Source organism: Parasteatoda tepidariorum, chromosome 4 (genome assembly GCF_982258835.1).
Source record: "Parasteatoda tepidariorum strain Cologne lab strain chromosome 4, Ptep-v5.0, whole genome shotgun sequence".
NCBI lineage: Eukaryota > Metazoa > Arthropoda > Arachnida > Araneae > Theridiidae > Parasteatoda > Parasteatoda tepidariorum.
In genome coordinates this window covers 120090906-120112822 of record NC_141758.1, presented here as the reverse complement: position 1 = coordinate 120112822, position 21917 = coordinate 120090906, and the positions used below count along the sequence as shown (strand labels likewise).

Genomic DNA, 21917 nt, shown 5'->3' with positions numbered 1-21917 from the left:
AGGCTGCGAAGGTTTAGTGTGAGGGGGATCCTGTATAAAGGAGTCTTTGCGCGCAGTCCACGCTGCAGCAGACGTCTACGAATTAATAAGGCACACAATGAAACACCTGTAGCTACTGACCACCGTGCTGCCAGTAGTCTAGAGGGAGCCGTACGGTCCGTTAGCGCAACGCCGAACAGGTGTCTATCATCGCGAGCTGACGTGACATTTCGGGGTCCACTCCCGCATTTCCGAGTTGTCCGACACTCGTCCATCCACTGCTTTCAAACACGCATCACTGTGCTGCTGTTACGCTGCACACGAGCGGCTACTGCACGATAAGATAATCCAGCTTAACGAAGGCCGATGATTCTCCCCCGTTTAAACTCCGTAAGTTGTTGAAATCTCGCTCTCTTTCGTCGAATAGGCATAAGTAATGACTAAGCTAACGTTTACCACTAGCAGATAACCACCGATAACCATACTCGCTTGGCTATAGCCGTCTATTTATTCGAATCTATCCGCCGTTCAGAGGGTGCTGCTCAGCATGCGCATGCGCTACGAGTCTGAAATTCTAATCATTTACATATCATGCTCTACATTGCATTTCCTGAAAATTTCAGCTCACTCGCGTAAGTCTTTCATGGTGTTGCAATTTTCACAAACATGAGTTTATATTGGGGAAACTAAACGCACCAACAAAATGACATGAACGACACTTTGAAAATCAAGATGTTAAACGATCTTTTAAACATAGCTCACCGATCATATTACAGATTCATTTAGATTTCTTCAAATTTATTCAACACTGCTACTCAGTCAATCAGTAATTGTTGATATAGAGGGTTAAGGCGAAAATCATTCAGGCGTGAAAGATAACAAAGGAAGATCCAGAAGACAAGGGAACTCCTGGATCAATTGTTGGGAGGAGTTTGCGTTAGTGGAGGACTTCTTGATGGAGCTAACCCGTAATTTCGTTACATAGAAAGGGAAACTAGGAAAACCTCCCACGGTTTGCCTAACGACAAGGGAACTAAAACCCATAATATCTCTACCACTCGGGATATATTACATTAGCACTGTGATCGGTGCGAGCCGGGCCGGAACTCGTATCCACCAACCATTAGTGGGAATCGAATCATCGAATCATCACCTCATTGGGAGGGCTCTATCCCCTGAGCCACCACGGCTCAATCATAAATTTTTGAGGCAAGTGTTTTTTTTTTGGAAGCATGTGGTTTCTAAAGCCAAAGAACGTAGACGGGAAAAAAATTAGACAACAACCTTTCTGCCACTGGATAATCTGTGATCGCCGAAAGGCGATCCCAATTTTTAAAAAAATATTGATTTTTAAAATTTACGAATTTTTTAAAATATTTTTATTCTTTATTTATATCATTAGCAGTTTCCGTCAGTCATTCATATTTTAACTTAAAAAGTTGAACTTATCCGAAAGTTTAACATTTTAATTGAAATTTTTTAATGGATTGAATTACAAAAAAAGCAATTCGCGATTTTAATTTAACATTTTAGGACATTCAGTCTAAATTTCCTTTAAATAATGCAATACTTAAATACTTATTTTGAAGAATAAATTTTTATACATTTAAAAAATAAATATAGACAGTTAGAAAACAAAGATATACACCGGAAAATCACAACGCATTGCAGAAAATTTAAATAATTGCTTGAAAATTTATGCAGTATATTGTCGATATATTTTTAAATTTTCAAAATTACGCTGGTTTTTTGAAAGGGAAACGAGAACATTGGTTTCCTCTTTAATAAATTGAGTGAGAAACTCCGTCACCTGTCGCTACGTCTTTTTTTATTCTAAATATAAAACACACACTTTTATTTCTCAAGCATCAATTAAAATTGAAAGCCTGGCAATGGACCTTATTTACATCTGGCGTGTCTTTGATAATTGACGTACTTCATTAGGTATAATAACGATATTTCTGTCTATTTTGTTCCTTTCATTCGAAAATGATGAGCACCTTTTTCTGAGAACCGCTGGCTGTTTTTTTCCAAACCTATTTAATTCTCCTGTTTCATTTTAAAAGCAGTAAAATACCAATTATAAATTGTTTTGGTGTTTTGGAGTATTTGTTGAAACAGCATCAATTGAATCTTTGTATATGGATATATTTAAGAAATTTCCTAAGGTATTAGAAATACACTGCTCTTGAAATATTGGAATAGACATTTTCAGTTTTTGCAATTTTTTTTAAAATTTCTCAAGAAATATTTAAAGGATTATTTTGTAACTTTAGAGATGTTTAAGTATCATACTTATGAGATTTTTATACTCATGAAATTTTTCATATTTAATAAAATTTAAAGCTTTCAGAGGTTTGAAAATCTACAATAAATTACGAAAGAAAGCAAGTATTTTTGAACACCCTATGCCAGAAAATCCACCAATAAGTTTGTAGCTTGTATCGATTACTTTAGTTGTTATTTTTAATATGTGCATAAAGTTTTGTAAAACTAGAGTAAATATTTATGAAGATATGAACATTTTTATAAAAAGATAATTCTTTTGTATTACGTTTTTTCGTTATAAGTTTATACATGTTCAATGGAATTGAACAAAAGTTTTGGAGAAATTTAACATTAATTACAAAATTGTCTATTTAAAGTTTTAAAAAAAGTCGTTAAAAATTGCGCAATTTATGAGTATTTAAGTTAGTTATTTTATACTGCGTATACGGGGAAAGTTTTTTAAAAAGTGTTTTCATCATTTTGTTCTGAATCGTATCTGACAAATAATAAAAAAATTTATTTGAATATCTCAATAATTTAAAAAGTTTAAAGCAATTTTCTAAGTAATTTTTGGACTTTTTAAACGAAAACTCAAAACGATCAGTGGTTTTTCACCTATGTTATTCTTTATCATTAAGATGAAATTTAATAACAAATAATAATACCTTACAATAATCGTCCGGAAACTAAACTTTGATCTATGGGTATAGAGAAAGAAAAACATGCAAACGAAAACCTACTTTTATCGGGGGAATATCCCCACAGCTCCAGTCGATCTCATTTTTAATAAATCTTGTTTAATAGTACGACATGAAATTTGTGGATAACTCCTTATTGATAACTCCTTATCGATTGTGGATAACTCCTTTTTTGAGCTTTCTCTTAATAAGTACAAAAATTACTTTAATTACATTTAATGCATTTTTTATAATTTAAAAGCGAAGCTTTTGAAATTTTTATTTTATTTTATCGTTACTAATATTTACTTTCTTTTTTTTAAAAAGTAGGTTCCGAACTTTCGTTATTACCCTCTGAAGATGCCGGAAGTGTTGCTCATTTAACGTTACCCAGTGGGCACCTGTGAAACTAAGTCACGAAACATTACCCACGCCACAAATACCAGTTTATAGGGTGAACCACATTCCACACACCACACAGCAGAAAACAAACACATAGAGAGAAACATCCATGACATGAGCTGGATTTGAACCCGCAACCTCATTATTAATATTACACATAACATTAATAAACACTTTTTTATTTTAGATCTGACAAAAATAATTAAATGCGTAACAAAACAAATGGAAATAAATAAATGGAACAATTTTAAATAAATAAATACAAAAAAAAAAGTAATTAAAACATATGAAAAAATATATATATTTTATTCTGAATTTACTTGAAAACTAAAATTTCTAAAATTTTCCATTTTATTTAATCATTTTTCAGTATTTTACGTTAGTAAAAATTTTATTCGCTATGCTGTTTCAAATAAATTTGTAAGGATGTATTTTTTTTCTTTTTTGTCAAAAGAAACCATTTAAATGTTTTCTTCTTTTTTGTGTACTCATTTCCGATGTGATGACAAGTGGAAAGGCATGGATGATTCGCGGTCAGAGATGATCCCAGAGGGCGCTGCTGGACTGGACTATAAGAGGCAGGATTTTATTTTCGCCATCTGCATCAGAGAGATGTTCATCCCGAGGATTATGTCGCATCTTTTATTCCACACTTTGGTGAGTCATTTTTTTTTTTTTTTTTTTTTAATGTGTCACTTTTTTAAGTGTCCTTTGTACCCGTTTGGGGGTACAAAATGGCTCATTTTTACAGTTAGTCGAAGGCTGCAATTGTTCTTTATCGAAAGCATTTACTATTAAATAAATAATTTTGCATATTTCAGGAAATTATGTATTTATGAATAAATAATTTTAAATAAAAAGGTTTTAAGCAAATCATACATGCAGAAAATAAATACTTCAAAATGTAGTAAATAAAAAAAAAATATTCTTTATCAAAAATAAATATACTTTGCTTAATTAAATAAAATCCATTAGTTTTTTTAAAAACTTTTTTTTGATTGTTTGCCAAGTCTTGTATCAGTTTATTTATTTTAGAATTTTTAAATGAAATGAAGAATTTTTTTTTAATAATAATGTTACTTTGGAGTATATGCACGATTTTTTATTTGTTATCATATGGTAGAATTTTTAAATAAGAAAGCTGAAAAATTATGCAATGCTCGCAATATTCACAATTTTAATAAAAATGTACAATTATGCATATTATAAATAAGTGTTTATAAAAAAATTATGTAAATAAAAGATTACTAGAAAAGGATAATAAATATTTTAAAGAAATAATTTGAAATATCACTAGTAAAATATATATATATTTTTGTAAAGTAAATTACCACTAAAATGAAATTTTTTTTTTATCTAAAGTACTATGTACTTTATTTCTTTTTAGAGTTTAAAAATGAGCTAAAGTATTCTTTCTATCCTTTTTCCTCCCTTTTCTAAACTTTGTTTTGTAAAAAAGAACGAAATTTATATTCGTTTCTATGTGATCGTATGGACTATGTTTCGAGACGAAAGCTTAAGGGGTTATAAAATACGTTTTTTTTAATGGTATCTGATGAAAATAAAGATACTTTGTGTAGTATACAAGTACACTTTTTCACAGGCATACCTAATTTAGATCATACGCATGTTAATACTGAATGTCTATTTCATTATTATTTATTTTTCTTTTATGTAAAACTTTTATTCTTTATAAAACAGGCATAAATATGATTGCTTTATAAGTAAAAAATATAGATAGTTTGTAAGTGTGAAGTATATAAAGTTAATTTATAATAAAGACAAATAAGTATACGGAGAAAAAAATTCAAGTAAAATAACCGCAGTGTAAGATAGACATTTCTGATAATAATAATAAAAAACTTAATTCCGGTTAATAAAATCAAAATAAACGGTACCCAAACCATTCATTTGGTAATATTTTACCGATCATGTTCTCATTTCTGGAAATACTGGATTTCAAAATTATAGTTCCTATTACCACATATTTAATAAAAGAAATACAAAACTTAAAAGTAAATTTAACCAAATAAATGGTTTTTATGTCTTGCTGTAAGGTATCATGAAAACCAAGATTTTCTACGTTTACTATATTTTAACGCATGTTATAAAACAATACTTTATTGTCAACTTTACCAAAATTATTACCAAACCACTTTGACAAAACGTACCTTGATTTTTGTTGGTATTCCTATAGAACCAGAAACGCTGTAAATTTTACAATATTTTGATAGTTTTTACTGTATTTTGTTTAGCAGTGTCTAAAATACATAAATAAAAATAGCTTATAAGCATAAAAATAAAGATAGTACATACATAAAGATAATTTATAAATATGAAATACGTAAATAAAGTTATTTTACGAGTATAGAAATAGTTTATAAGTTAAGAAATGAAGATAGCTATCAATAAAGGAAAACGGATATCACATTTTCTTTTAAAAAAAAAGTTGTAAAAAACTAAACAAACACGGAATTTTTAAATAACATACAAGGGAAAATTCAAAGCGTCGAATTCACTTAATAATAGAAGCTTTAATAAATATTTGAGATTATTATATGTTCTTTTTCATTTTATTCTTTACGAGGGAGTTCCGGTCTCTGCTCTCTTTTCTCACTAATCCCAGTCATTATTGCGTAATTCTTTTAGTTTAATAGCGAAAAACATTGTTGCATCAAAATTGAAAATTATTTTATTAAAAGTGTCAAAATTCTTTTATTGCATTAACAGAGATTTGGTTCCACTTATTTAGTTCCCGATTCTGATAAAAAATTTTATTAATCATTTTGATCACTTAACATTACAACTTCGGTCTCAAACTTTTTTTTTTAACTTTAATGTATCATTTCGTTTTGAATAGTTTCACTCATTTCATGAATAATCCCTGACGTATCTTCACGTCAGGAGATATTTGGACATAGGTTGTCGCTAAAGTGTAGAAATCAGTTTTTCTACGGATTGTCTACCTTTCATACACGTCAATGAACTTTATTTAAATGTCAGGGTTTCGCTAAAGAAGTTTGATCGTTTAGGGCTCCATATCTGAAAGAAATGGGAACAGCTGACCTAGACATCCTAGATAATCTGCTCATTGCTTACTAAGTAGTGCCCGACTTAGCCTAATTGGGGCCTGGGGCAAAAACTTCTTTGAGGGTCCTTTTCTGTTTCACTACTTCAATAATGAAAAACCGAACTTTATGGAGGTATTTAAATTCTCACCTCATTATACATATACAGCAAGAAAATAGACTAAAATTTTAAAAAAGCTATTAAGTCCCCCCTTCTAATGGGCAGACGAAATATCGTTCTGTTCATTTTATTGATTTTCTGACAATTCTATGTTCATCATGCCGAATGCAGTTTTCTGATTGTTTACTTTGTCATCTAGCTTCGAAAAATTCATATCCTTGCTGACATTAGGGCGAAATTCAGCTAAATTGAATTAATTCAGCTAAATGACGATGGCTCAATTAAGCCAATCAGAAACATATCGCATTTTGTGATACATGAAAATGCAGCCTTTTGATTGGCCAAATTTGTCCATCGTAATTGAGAAATTTACCTAAATTCCGCACTAGAAAGCCATGGTTTTACGAAAAATAGATTTTTGTGTTCATACGATAGATTCATGAAGAGGCTAACATAAAACCGACAGATTTTACACTGTACTGATATTTTGTTTAAAAAAAAGTTCATTAAAGAAGGAAACCTAAAATAAACTTTCTATTCGATGTGGAGTCCGGGGCAACTGCCCGTATGCCTGAGTCAGGCTCTGCTACTAAGCCCTCGTTAAAGGTAATCCTTGCTGCAACAACAACAGCGTTTCTGTATGCTTAAATTAACATAATATTATTTATTTATTTTTCGTTATTTAAAAAAAAATCAAGTTACTAAAATCAAATCATGAAAATTTAGTCTAAGTCGGAGTCTAGTTAAAATTAGAATTGGGCTCTGTTAAATTCGCACATTTGAAATAACAGCTCTAATGTATAGGTTGTGTGGATAGCAAGTGTAAATGAGTTTAGTCACAATGTAGAAAAAGTGAGGAGATAAACGGGGTTTAGTGCTTAGTTCCATAAAACCAAGGATTAATTAGATTACAGTTAGCGAGAGTTTTAATGATGAAGTATGAAACATAATTTGAAACACAGATTATTTCAGAATGAAATTAAATCTCAGATGAGCGGATACTTTTCATTAGGAGTGTCTCGTAATCGACGTCATTAATAAAATTTCAAGAACTTTTGTTAAAATTGAACTGAAGCCAAAAATTATACACAGTAGGATAGCTAATTAATATTTGAAGAAACGAAAACATTTTTCAGAAAATAACTGTTTGGCGACATGAATAATTCTGATGCATTGCTTCATAATTAAAGATAGAAAAAACACTCAAAACTCACCAGAAGTGAATAAGGAAAATCAAACAGCTTGAAAAAACACTATAAGGCCAACAAAATAAAATAAAGGTAAAAAATTTAACTGGAAAAACCGTGGTGTCCAAGAGAATGCATTCTTCATGCACTATGCATGAGGAGAAACTCATTATATGATTCCTTAGTTGAAGTTTGTACCACTCCTCCATAGTGCTTGGAAATGCATCCTATTTCGATTCGTATTTCTCTGCTACCTTTATTTTTCTAGTTCTGCTCTTCACTTTTCGATTTTAGTTAAAATCTTTGTTATCAGTTGATACTATATAGTTTTATTATTTTAATGCGACTGAAACCGGTTTGCACTAGTTTACGTTCATGTATCAAATGGTTGAATTAGATGATATATAATGTAAATTCGATGATTCGATACAATAGACGATGAATTATATAAATATAGAATATTTAATATATTAGGTATTATAGTAATATATTATAATAATTGGACCAAATTAGTAGACGCACTGTAGTGTTTTAATACTTTGCATGTTTTGCACGACTTTATAGGCAATATTTTTATATTTAAGCATACTTTTAATGGGTTTTTATTAAGGAGATTTCTTATATACTTCCAATTTGTGTGTGCTTTTAACGGATTACAATGTTAACCAATTGATACACGAACGTAAACAAGTGCAAACCGGTTTCAGTCACGTAAAAACAATAAAGCTGTATAGAGTATCATCTGATAATTAAGATTTTACATAGAATCTTATAGTGCGTCTAATAATTTAGTCAGGAACTCATCCCCTTTTACCAATGAAATATTTCGGTAAAAAACAGGTTTTAATACTTTTATCTCCATAGTATTTGAGGGCATATTTGACAAAAAGAAATCAAAATTAACCTTCTTTTAGATAGAAAAGTGTAATTAAAAAAGAATCATTCTTGCTCTTGCTCAGGATAAAATTTCATTTTCACTTTAATTAAATAATTGTAAGATAATTTGTTCTGCGTGTGCTACCCAAAAGACATAACATTCCATTAAAAACACATCTCCGATCGCGTGACTGGCATACTACGTGGAAACGGGATCGGAAAATAAATGGACAATTTTACTTTCGGTTAGGGTTCGTATTTTATTGAGAAAAGCTTAAAAGAAGAGAGTTAAATGCATGCACGATCTCAAATTTGCAGGCTAATATTTAAATAAACTCTTAAACTTGTTTTAATCCTTAAAAAAATTCCAGCACGCAGGTAAAAACCGGTCTTTATTAAATCAACATTTTAAAATTTCGAAACTCCTTGAGGTAACGAGATGCTTAGAAACCGGGAAACCAGTACATAAAATAACACAAATTTAGTGTTACCTTAATGCAGTGTTTCCCAAAGTGTGGTACGCGTACCCCCAGGGGTACGGGAACAGTTTAGCGGGGGTACGCGTTCTTATGCGAATATCGTACAACAAAAGAAAATTTCCAAAAATTTTATTTAAAAACAAAGCTCTACATGAAAATTTAAAATTAAGTATTTTTCTATTGGTTATTTTTTGCTGAGTTAACAGTTAATAATTAGTATTGTCAAAAGGCAGTTGTAATTTTTAACTTTTGTGCAAATTTTTTTATAATAAAAAGTACATAAATTTTTTTATTAGGGTACATAGCGTTACGAAAAATTTAGAAAGGGTATGCAAAAGTCATAAGTTTGGGAAACACTGCCTTTGGTAAACACACACGGTATCAAATTGATAGGAATTAATCTCCCTTAATTAAGGGAGATTAATTCAATTAATTAATTGATAGGAATTATGACTGGGTGGCTTATGCTCCTTACACCAAAGGAAGCTAAAATTAAAAAAGTACTAAACACAGATTAAACATTTTAGCTTTCATTTTGAAGATCTCTATTAAACATAAACAATAAATACCCTGAAACGGACTCGTATCTTTAGTTTATGCACCTTTTTTATGTGCATTGTCTTGTAATTGTCCATTCTTGGACACATTTCTGAATTATGTTTCCTTATTTTGAGATTTCTGAAGAATAAAACATAAAGGATAACGTTTGAAATTTTATTTCTTTCATTAAATGTTGAATTAGTCAATACTTAAAAGTGATTTGTTAAATGATGATCACTTATGCGCAGTTCAGGAAAGAAAGTTAATAGGTTGTAAAATTTGATCAATCATAAAAACGTATTAAAAAGTCGTATGGTTGAAATTTTTCCCGGATTAACTCTTATGCAGAGTTTCTTAGAACAACCGATAAAAATTCGCATTGTGGATGCACGGCTCCAAATATTAAATTCATCATATAATATCCGTAGGCCTGACAGGCCTGCTTAAGTAATATTTTAGGTCGACGAAGTGACGTAGAGGACTTTTAATTCAGAATTTAGCGAGTTGGCAGAGCATTGCAATACAAAATTGAATATCAGGTGATAAAATCGTGGTATATGATGAAATCTCGATATGATAAATCTGTAAATGATAAAATCGAGATACATTTAGTGCATAAATTTAATTAGGTAGTAAATTTTAGTTTGACGCGAAGTGTAGTTTCGACTCGAGCATATAAGCCAATATATCGTTTACATATTTCTTAATTTCAGTTCTCTAAACGCAAAGGCTCTCGCAGACTTTAGTCAAATGACTATGCTGATATTGCGTTTAGTTACATTTTCTGCGCAATATTGGGACATTGTTCTGCAACAGAAAGTGTGTATAATTGAAGCGGAAAGTCCCGTAACATCTGGACAAGTATGAAGCCTGCGAAGAGGTGGTAGGCGGGCGTTCTGCTTCTTTGTTGTGTTTCACACTCGTTAAGCCGTTTCGGGACTTCTCGGTTCACTAGTACACATTGCTGCAAGAAAAGTGTTCTTATATTGCGTATTAAGCCTAAAAGTCCGTTGAATTTCTGCTAATGATTTTTACTGACCGGCTACTACCGCTGTTAAACTGAACGATTTATTTATGTAAGCTGGATAAACGTGAATTCGGGATAGTTGAGGATAATAGTAATTGTTGACAAATTAAAACTTTAGTTTTAATTCCCGCTTTGGCAGCCACTATTCATTTTGCTATTTTTGTCGTCAAAGCTAATATAAAAATCCAAAGTTTCGTTATTGCAGTTCAACTCACCGCGCTGGCTGAATTCCAGCTGTAATACGGGTAGACTTCAAAAACGTTCTTTAATTTTAAACTAGTTTCATCATAAATTGTTTTTGACAAAGTATGACTCAAAATTATAGGTTAACCACGTTTCACATAGGGAGCCGTCCATCCACTGCATGAACCGCTATTCGGCCCTGGTTTTAAACATCATGGAAAGTATTCGGCGTGCTTTAAAACTTGTAAGCTGTTAAAGAACAATGTATGCTAGCTGCTAGGCATAACGGTATGAGGAACTTTATATATAACTATACTGGATCCTTAACTTGACATAAATTAGTTTTCAAAGCATTAATGGTAGAGCTTAGTTAAGAAAGGTTAGTACACAAATTAATAATTACAGAATATTCCATAACTTGATAAAGAATATTTGTTTTAGCAATTTGATAACTAATAACTGTTTTAATAATTTAATAATAGGTGCATAAATCATAACGTCCTTAAAGGTACAAATTATAGGATTTACTTCTAAATAAAGTTTAAATATAAGTTAGATGACAAAATTGGAACATGAATTTAAAATTGCATCAAAATTGGATTTGAATCCGTTCGTAAATTTAAAACCATTGGAGTTGTGAATGTTTTAACTTTGTATTACTACCACATTTATTCGAACCTTTCCAAATTAAAGATAGTTTATTACAATTTTAGAATATATTTTTAATGAGATGATTTAAATCTTCGAACGTGCATATGTTTCTAATAAAATGAAATGGGTATTTAGTATGTGTAATAGTTCACGGGTTTTAAAAAATAATAGATTCAACGTACTCACGTATAAATTAAATGTTGCAAATTTAAGTTTTAAAAAATCTGAGTTTGGTTTTACGTAAATATATAGATACTCAAATGAGTATCTATATATAAGTAAGTTGCGATTAAGTTAAATACTTTTTTTAAGAAATGACATGTATAACAACAAGCTTGTTGAATCATTAAAACTTGTATTCTAAAGTATTGTATGAAATGTAGATTTGCGAATTCCAAAAAATGATTTTTTAATCTTCAAATTTATTTGCGTTCTATCCTAAGCGGATCATTGTTAAAACGGGCGATAAATATTCTATTCAAATATAAATGCAATAAAATGTTATAGATAATGCGAAATCAAGGTATTATAATACAAAACGTTCAACTAATTTTGGAATCCCTAATAGTTTTGATCTATATTTAGTTAAGTTGTCTATGAAATACAATTTCTGTGAAATTCTGTTCTTTTAAGCTGTACTATTTTTAAAGTTGTTCCTACACTTAATCCAAAGCAAACAAAGAACCGCGTAGAAACCAAATTAACATGGTAATGCCATTGGAAGAGCTCCATAAAAATCTGATCCGCCTGGGTTAATTTTGAGATTATACGTCGAAATTGTAAGTGGAGCATTACGTAGTTGTCGATAACAAAACTTAAATCTGGTGGCACGTATATGTTAATAGACTTCGATTGAGAGACGGCTGAATGAAGTGCAGCCAGTATTAGCACGATTATAGTCGTTGATATAGTAGATCTACGCAATTAAGGGATATCGATCTGCTGCATTAGTGCACCAGTCTGAATCGGAAACTTCGGAGTGTTCTGGACGAGTGTGGAATATGACGTGGAAGTGGTAGACGGTCGTTCTGCTTTCTCGTCATGTTTCATACTCGTCCAGCCGTTTCGGAACTTCTCGATTCACAGATGTGCGCTTCTGCAGTGGATCAGTATCCTTGTGCTGTGTGGAAATCTTTAACGGCAGTGTCTCGCTGTAAGAATTTGAAACTAGTTATTCACTTCTGATATGTACTCGTTCAGCTTTGACTCTAAACAGAATAAATCGGATACAACAATAAATTTTCGAACGCAAGAATTCCCCGATATCTTCAGACGCTATACTGATCGTGTTTTCAAAAATCGAACGTTATCTATTTTTTGCTCTAAACACTAAGTAGCACTAAGTCTTCAGGATATTAATATACGCCAGACTAATGGTGAAAAAATATCCATTCTTAGAAAAAAAATGTAGCGGAAATTTTTCTTTTAAATTTACTTTTTTAACTGTTTCCTCTTCTGAAAGTTATAAATAAACAGTTTAAATTTTTCCCAACCTTATAACTTCAACTGAAAGTAAAAGGTAGTGCCAGATGTATCTAAAGTTGCATTCCAAAATTTAATCTAGTGGAAAAACTCAATTGCATCTAATCGCTTTGGTGAATGTCCGAAATATTTATTACATCCGATTTGATATTAATTTATGCGTGGATATAATTACATTTATTCGATATTTTAATACTTACTAACGATAGATTAGAACAAACATCAGCGTTTGGAGTGTCGGGCAAATATATACAGGGCAATAGCACTTGACTTTAAAAACACGCCAGTGTAGGGCATACCGGGCAAATGTATACCGGGTGGTGGCACTTGACCTTCAAAAACGTCTGTGTAGGGTATACCGGGCAATGGCACTTGACCTTAAAAAAGCATCAGTGTAGGGTATACCGGGCAATGGCACTTGACCTTAAAAAAGCATCAGTGTAGGGTATACCGGGCAGTGGCACTTGACCTTAAAAAAAACATCAGTGTAGGGTATACCGGGCAATGGCACTTAACCAGACCTAGTATGACTAAATCTTTGGTAAATCTCCGAAATATATACTAGGTCTAGTGCCACTTTTGCTATAGCTTAAATATTTAAAAAAAATTAAACAAAGCGTTTGAATCAATTTTAAACTAATAACGAAATTATTGCTTTAAAATTTAAAAAAATAATAATAAAAACTGAGGCCAAATAAGAGTAATTGAAGTAGTTGCTTTATATAGCGCATATGCGGAAAAAAAATTTAAAAAAAATTATCACGGTGCATCTAAAAGTGCATGAATATCCCAAGATACCAATTAAAATGCACCGACAACAATGGAAAACTGTATCAGACCATTATGTTTTTATCATATATATTTCGCACTTTCTAATTATTGTATCAAGTTCAAAACTAATGAAAATACATTAAGCATCTTGATAATTTTTCAGTATAAAATACAGAATGACAACAGCACCTCTCCTCTAAAGGTAAGATTTTCCTCACTTCCATTATTTACTCTTATTTGCAGTGAGATCTAAGAAACAGTTATTCATCATTGTAATTTACAAAACCAAATTTTTGAAATATGACTGAAAATGTTTCTATTCAGGATTTTATATTTCAGTATTAAGTACCGATAATCTAACCGATTTTTTAGTAACTATTAAACTACTTTTAGAATTAAAAATACCAAAACTTATATTTACTTGCAATTAGAGAGTTTTAAAAATATATAAAATTGATACCGGTGTCCCATCTGCGTCAAAGGTTAAAAAAAAAATTCTCATTGTGTATTAATAGGTTAGCAAACTAAATTCAGTTATTTTATCAAATTTTTTTAATTTATTGAAAGTGATCTTGAATCTAGTTACCAAAATTGAAAAGTTTTTGTATTTAAAGATTAGACTAATAAAGTTTCTTAATTTTAAATCATTTTCAAAACTTTCAAAATTAAAAACTTCCAAAAAATTTAGTTAAATTTTATGAATATATTAAATAGAACAAAATTTGCTGAATGAAATAAACTGTTCAAGTGGTTTAATTAGTTTCTTCAGAATTCTAATTTTCCAAATGCTGAAGGGCAGAGAAGAGACCTTTTCAGAACCATTATTAAATCTCAATCTTAATTTTCTATAGTACACGAACGTAATAATCTAGCTATATGAATTCTCCACTTTGATAAGCAACCTCGACCAAGACATTTTCGACTGACTAAAGTGTACAAACTTCCAATAAAGTTAAAAAAAGTATTCTTAACTCTTTGACGCAGAATTTTTATTAAACATTTCGTACTTTTTCATTAATAAGTACAAATGTCAAAACAAGTGAAAATTATTTATTTAGCATTTTGATAATTCATGGTTATGAAATAGAGAATGTCAATGCTTTTTTCTGCTCTAAAGGTAAAATTTTTGTAACGTTTCTCACTTCTAAATTTACACTTAGATCTCATTAATTTCTAATAAGAAACTCATCATTGAAATTTCCTTTATTTACAAAATCAATTATTAAATTTTTGACTATAAATAAAAAAAAATTAAAACTACCTTTTTAATTATATATTTCAGTATTAAGAGATTTCAGGTTATTTCAGATTTTTTAGTAACTATTAGACTGATTATATATACGAAAATATAATTAAAGTGTCAAAAATATGTAAAATGGAAATCATCTACGTCAAAGGTTAAAGAATTTTTCTCATTGTGTATTAGTAGGTTAACAAACTAAATTCAGTTACCGTCATGTGGGGCTACTTTGTGCAGCGGGGGCTACTTTGTGCAAATTCGAATTTGGCACTTTTCAAGTGCTGCTATTCAGTATTATGTTTTTTTCAATTTAAAAATGTGAGGAATTTGAAGATAGAAGTCTCCTCTATTAGTACAAAAATTTTTTCGAATTTTAAAACAATCTCAGAGTGTGTTTTGTTTATCCAATGTTAACAACTTTCCGAGAACGTCGTGCGTCGAAACTTTAGCTGTGAAATGCAAGGACGTTGATAAAACAATTGTCGTAAGTGCAAATTTTTTTATTTATATATTAATAAACAATTATATTATGTTAGCGTTAAAGGATTTTGAAAATTAATAACAAATTAACGGAAAATGAAAAAAAATGCACTGTGGGGCGACTTTGTGCAAAGTTTCATTCATTTTTTTTCGACCGAAAAATGGTCACACGCTATAAAAAAAATACATGGAGCGCGAAACTACCGTTATTACTCTTTAGAAAAGCTGCAACAATGTTTGCAAGCAGTTGCTGGTGGTATGTCGATTGCAGAATGTTTTTACATGTTTTTTAACGCTTCTCGGAAGTACAAAATCCACAGAAATACTATCTCTAATAAAATTCATAAGAAACACGTGAAACGTGCTGGCAAACTATTATTTTTCTTCTACAAAGATTTTTCAATGAATTAATCAAACGATTTAACACATAAAAATATATTTTATAGGACATCAGGTGATTTTGACAGAAACTGAAGAACAAATTCTGTCATGTTCATTCAAGCATGTGATGTTCAAATTTATTAATATTATAAATGTTAATGAATATGTAATAATTATTATTTTTGAAATTTCATCTATTTCAATGTTCAAAAATGCATATGGTTTCCTTTTGTTCAAACTCAAATGTTTTGAAATCAACATTCTTATTAAGAAAAAATTCTTTATAAAAAATGGTTTTTTAACGCTGAAAATTATTTTCAAACTAATATCTTTACATATCTTGATGTTTTTGTTATTAAAAATATCAACAATTAACTTTTTTAACAATTTTATATCAATATTTTACTAAAAACATGATTATTAAACTGAATTCCTATCGCTGCACAAAGTAGCTTTGTTCAAGGTATGTTTTGACTTATTATTCGCAAATATTACATACAAATAATGACAATATTGATCAATTTCACTCGTCTGAGTCTAGTATTGAATATAATATCGATAAATTTTACTAAAGTTTGAATTAACATAGTTTTTTTACATGTCAAAGTTCAAAAACTGCAAAATCCTGCACAAAGTAGCCCCACATGACGGTATTTTATCTAATTCTTCATTAAAAGCGCTCTTTTGAACCAATAAAGTTACTTAAAATTTAATTTAAAAACTTTCAAAAACTTCAGAAACATTTTTAGTAAAATTTTGTGACTAGGTTCAGTGGAACAAAGTTCAAACAATTAATTTAACTGCTCCAATGGTTCCCTTTGTTGCTTCCGAATTTTGCAAATGCTGAGGGGGTGATCTTTTCAAAGCCTGTATTTAATAGCAATCCTAATTTTCATTCTTACACGAGCGTTATATTCCAGCTATATGAATTTGATACGCAATCTCTGCAATTTTGATAAGCAGTCTTTACCAAGATAATTTTCTACTGACTAAAACACTTCTAATGAAGTTTTCTCAATTTTTTTTTCATCCTTGTAATACAAGATAATTCTATTAAAACAGCAAATAATTTCCATTGAGATAAAGTTTTTATTAGCTTTTAAAGCTTTTGATTATTCGACAAACGCAGATCTTTATAAAAGTACTAACTCCTTAACTGAAATTCTTATTTCCTTAATTAAAACTGTAAAAAAAAATTAGAAAACTGTAACGGAAATTCTTAGCAGTTTATATGAAGATCTTGTGACTAAATACTCCTGGGATTAGAGCTTTAAATAACGAAAAAAATGCGATTTTTACTTAGAAACATGTAGCGCTGAAACTCTTGTAAAAAATGTAAGTTTAATTCATATTGTTAGGACTTAATATATTTTAGCCGGTCTGAAATCGCAAGATAAAAAGATTTCAAGAATATTTTTTTTAGAACTAAACTATTCCGATTCTTTAAATGTAATCAGTGAATAGAAGAAGAATGTGAGGTAGTTTCCAAATTTCTAATCAGGAATTATTTTTTATTACCTAAATTGTACTGAGTTGGTAATTAAAATTTCACCATTCCTTTTTTGAAATGTTTAAAATATGGATATTTTTTCTGCCGTTTCATTTGATGCTAATTTTCACGCAAAACTAAGTTTAATCACCCTTCATTGAACTCAATTAGACGGACAGAACGAGTGGCATCTGAGAGGTCAAAATTTAAATTTTCAAACCACGAGTGGCTCTTTTTCTCACTATCTATACACAGCACAAATGTTTCGAGTAGCTTTTGCTGCCTTAGAATCTAAATTAACAGCAAAAAGGAGAAAGTGTTGAAAATTCTCAACTGGCCATTCCCTCAGAATCAAAATTAGCAGCAAAAAGGAGGAAGTGCTGAAAATTCTCAACTGACCATTCCATTTTAATGGTCTGAAAATTACCATAAATTCATTCGAAAACAAATCAGTCTCTTTCGAATGATCTGAGACATTATGCCTCAAACTTTTAATTAAATATACAACGTTAAAAATTTAAAAATACAGTGGAGCATCGTTTATACGACGCCGAAGGGACCACCGAAAAACGTCGTATAAACGATAACGTCGTATAATCGATTTTAACTTCTAAAACTGAAAGTAACTCTGTTTTCAGTTAATTTTAATGTTTAACGTGTTGATTTACATAAATTTCTAAATTAGACAAAGCAGAACAAACAAGTAACCAAAGAAAAAAAAAATTCAGTGAGCAATTTGAATGTATGATACCTTTAATTATATTTTCTTGCTATTAGTCTCTACAATGCTTTGAATAGCGAGTTGAACTTACTGCTTTCTATGATGCAATTTTAGATTTCCAATCACTGCCAAATCTAATGGCTGAAGCGCACTTGTGCAATTTGCAGGAAAAAAGGGAGCTTTTACATTTTCCGAAATAATTAGTATCGATGGGTGCGCTGGACATTGGTCGATGAATAGCAAAATTTTTCGTTTTTCCTTCTTCATAACATTGTCAAGTTTTTTCAGTCATCTAGTAAAAATTACGGTCGACATCCAAGCATTCTTGTTGGCACCCTTTTCTGTATCATTCATGTTGGCAAATTCCGCCCTTTTTTAAAATACACAAGTAGAAATAAAAAATTATATAAACGTGAACAAAATCTAAAAACCGACGTATAACCGATTCTGTGCGTCGTATAAACGATATATTTTTATATTAAAATGAATAGGAATGATTTGGGACCACACTAAAACGTCGTATAAATGTAAACGTCGTATAAGTGATCGTCGTATAAACGATGCTCCACTGTATACGCATGGGAACTTACCGACCCAATATTATTATCCACAGGTGGGATGGGTAGAATGGATAATTAAGTTAAGCATTCATGCAACAGCCCGATGTGTCCAAAGTATCAGAGAGGTTAAGGGTGTAATATTACTCTTGATTATTGTAGTTGAAAAGTGAGGAAGCCACGTAATTCAAAACAAGGCCCATTTTGTGAATGGCTAATCTCTGCTATATTAGTTGCTTCTTGATAAATGTCGCGTTTAATTGAATGGTTCCATTTTTGTATTTACCTTATAGGGGAATTTGTAATCAAAAACACATTAGGCCCATTTTTATAATTACTTCTTTTACATTTCGGTACTGAAATACAATATACACAATATTATTTAAGCAATAATATAAAGAATAGCGTAAACGACGGACAAACGAAGCTATTGTTCAATATTTAAAATTGTCGATTAATGAGTTAAGAACTACTGTTTGTGACGTCGTTAAAGGACCTTGGAGATCTCAACGGCCTTATTTCTCGGTGGTTCAGAGCCGGAGATTATTTCTTTCTCTTTCTTTTCTCTTGAGCTTAAATTTTATTTTATTTTACAACCGTCGTTGAACAGCCAACCCATTTCTATAGGACTACTAATGTGCAACTCCGTAGCCTTGTCATTTTTATTCCAATCCAGAAGACAAGGGAACTCCTGTATAGTATTGAGAGAAATTTGCCTTCGTGATGGACTTTTTGATGCAGCTAACCCACATTTGCGTTACATGGAGGGAAAGACCACGAGAACCTCCCACGGTTAGCCTGACTGCAAGGGAAATCTAACCCATGATCAGTCAACCATTGAGGATATTTCACGTTAGCACAATGGTCGGCGCAAGACGGGAGCAGAATTCGCATCGAATTTGTTTTATATATATAATGAATAATTTTTAGCGTTTTTGACAGACAGCCAGTCATCTTTGAGAATATAACAAGATGCTCTTCATATTTTTTGTAATTTTTTTACTCAACCCAAAAAATTAAAGTAACTTGCAATTTAAGTATCGGTGTAAAACAATATTTATGAAAGTTATAAAAATTTATTTTAACCGAGAATTTATTTTAACCGGTTAAAAATTTATTTCATTTAAAAATTAATATTAACCATTTCTATTATTAATTTTAACCGAGATTAAATTGAAATTTAAATGATCAAATTTTGCGTTGCACGCAAAGGAAAACCATGAAAATGTTGAAGATTAATAAAATCCTCAAATTGAAATGCCATGGGAATTCTCCATTTTTTTCAGTAAAATATTTAGAACATTGCTCTAAAATTAAGGAAAAATTATCAATGGTATAAATATATATATATAAAAAAAGATTGCATTGTACAATGAGAGGTGTTTGAACCCCCCTTACCTACATGCCTGCTTCGAACTATTATTATCTAGCTTTTGCCGTAATATTATTATGCATTAGTTTTCATGCTATATAATATTAGATTTTGTATTTTCTGATATTTTCTTACGTTGCTTTTTATTTTTGGAGTAAGTAGGATGAAGATTTGAATAATAGCAGAATAATTTGGTGATATAATTTCACTTAATTTTCTTTATTGCTGTGAAGCAGTAAAACATGGAACAATAGTTTTATAATGTCATTCAATGCATTATTTACTTAGCAATACAGAAATACTAAATAAAATTATTTTAGAGAACTCTGCTTCCATCCATTTTCCTCCCTCTTACTCCAAAGTATATCTTATGTTCAGCTGATTTCCTTTTTTTTCTTCTTTTTTTGAATATTTCAAATTTATTTAAGAAATAATAATATACGACAACTTTTATTGATATTTGTTTTCATTTTTTCACACAATGGGTTTTCTGACAAATTTGATACCATTAATAATTTTCAAGCCTGGTTAAAGTGAGTTTTGAGTTAATTTTTAAAATATACTTTTAATATTTTTTTAAGAAATGAGCTTTTTGTATCAAAATCTCAATTGAATTTGTTAGTTCGCAAAACATATTTTATAAAATGTGTAACTTAAGCCATTTATAATTTCACAATTATTATTCATTATTTATATTCTGAAATTGTAAATTTAAAAAAAAAACACACTACATGATTGTGAATAATTTTTTAAATAATTTGAGTAATAATGATTTTCCTTTTAATTTTTGTAAAGTTAACTTTTTAATTAAGAAAATGATTGAAGAATTCTAGTTTTTTATATTTTCTTCTTTTAACAGGGCGCAATTCAAGTCTTAACTGAGTAGCCCCAGTTGAGCATTCTATTAATTTGTTACGTATCTTTTTCTTGAATTCTTTTTTCTCAATCTGCGCAATGTAATAAAAGGCGTTGTTTTCCTTAGTTTTAGTTTTTCCTTTTCATTCAGTGTGCTTATGAAATCGATGTTTGACCTGGTTAAAGTGAGTTTTGAGTTTTTATTTTTCATTTTCTGATAAATTTGTTTGAGTTTCTTTTCTAAATTGGTTCTTTGTGTTTCATGTTTTTTTCCTGGACTTCTATACAAAACCTTCGGGGTACTGAAGGTGTTACTTTAGCCATTTGCCTCCTCCTCAATAGAAAAGGTTTTGTTTCATGGCTACCCGGCCAGTACCCCTGAAGACGTCGGCTTTGGTGGTCATATTTTTCTTTTTATTTCCTTCGTTTCCTTTATTGCTACATTTTTCCTTTTTGTGAAAAACATTTCTGCTGCTTTTAAACGCGTTTTTTTCATAGAAGATTTAATAATTTAGTTTTAAAAAAATTTTCGTTTTCTTTTAGTATTATTTATGTAGAAGCACATAAAAATTAAATAAATCAAAAAAATTAAAATAAATAAAAATAAATTAAAAGGAATAAAAATTTAAGAAATATTTCCATGAACTTTTCAAATTTCCTTGAGCCTGGCTAATCGAAAAGTACCCGGATAAGTACCATTTTTTTTAGAATTAGAGATCTTTATTTTCTACTTGTACTAAAATCAGCAATGCAGTAAGCGTAATGAAAATTTTAAATATTACTATTCATCTCCTATAATCAGTCGCCAAAGTGAAGTAACATTTACATTAAAATTTTATAGCCCATTTCTTCATAAATAACAGTATCTTCACTAAACTATATATGTTAAATATTAGCTCTTAAAAAGAAGTTTAGTTATTTAGAATTTTTGTTGCAAGAAATGAAAGCAATAAGTAAGGAATTACAGAAAAACTGAGTGGCACACCTTAAATCTGGCGATCACTAGTGCAAAGAAACTACGTGTTGCCTTAAAAAAAAGGGACCTGTGTTTATCTGCTACTTGTACTAAAGAATCAATTTTTACATTCATTTTCTATTTATAATCAGCACT

The 21917-nt window shown here is 30.2% G+C and overlaps 1 pseudogene across 1 annotated transcript in view; it reads left to right on the top strand.

Annotated features, from left to right (window-relative positions):
* The first annotated feature begins 3744 nt into the window (after positions 1 to 3744).
* LOC107441318 (eukaryotic translation initiation factor 4 gamma 3-like) overlaps positions 3745 to 21917 on the top strand; it is a 32872-nt pseudogene continuing 14699 nt past the window's right edge. Inside the window, exons 1-2 of the transcript XR_015433347.1 lie at positions 3745 to 3983; positions 13875 to 13913. The product of XR_015433347.1 is annotated as a eukaryotic translation initiation factor 4 gamma 3-like (transcript). The remainder of the gene's footprint in view (positions 3984 to 13874; positions 13914 to 21917) is intronic.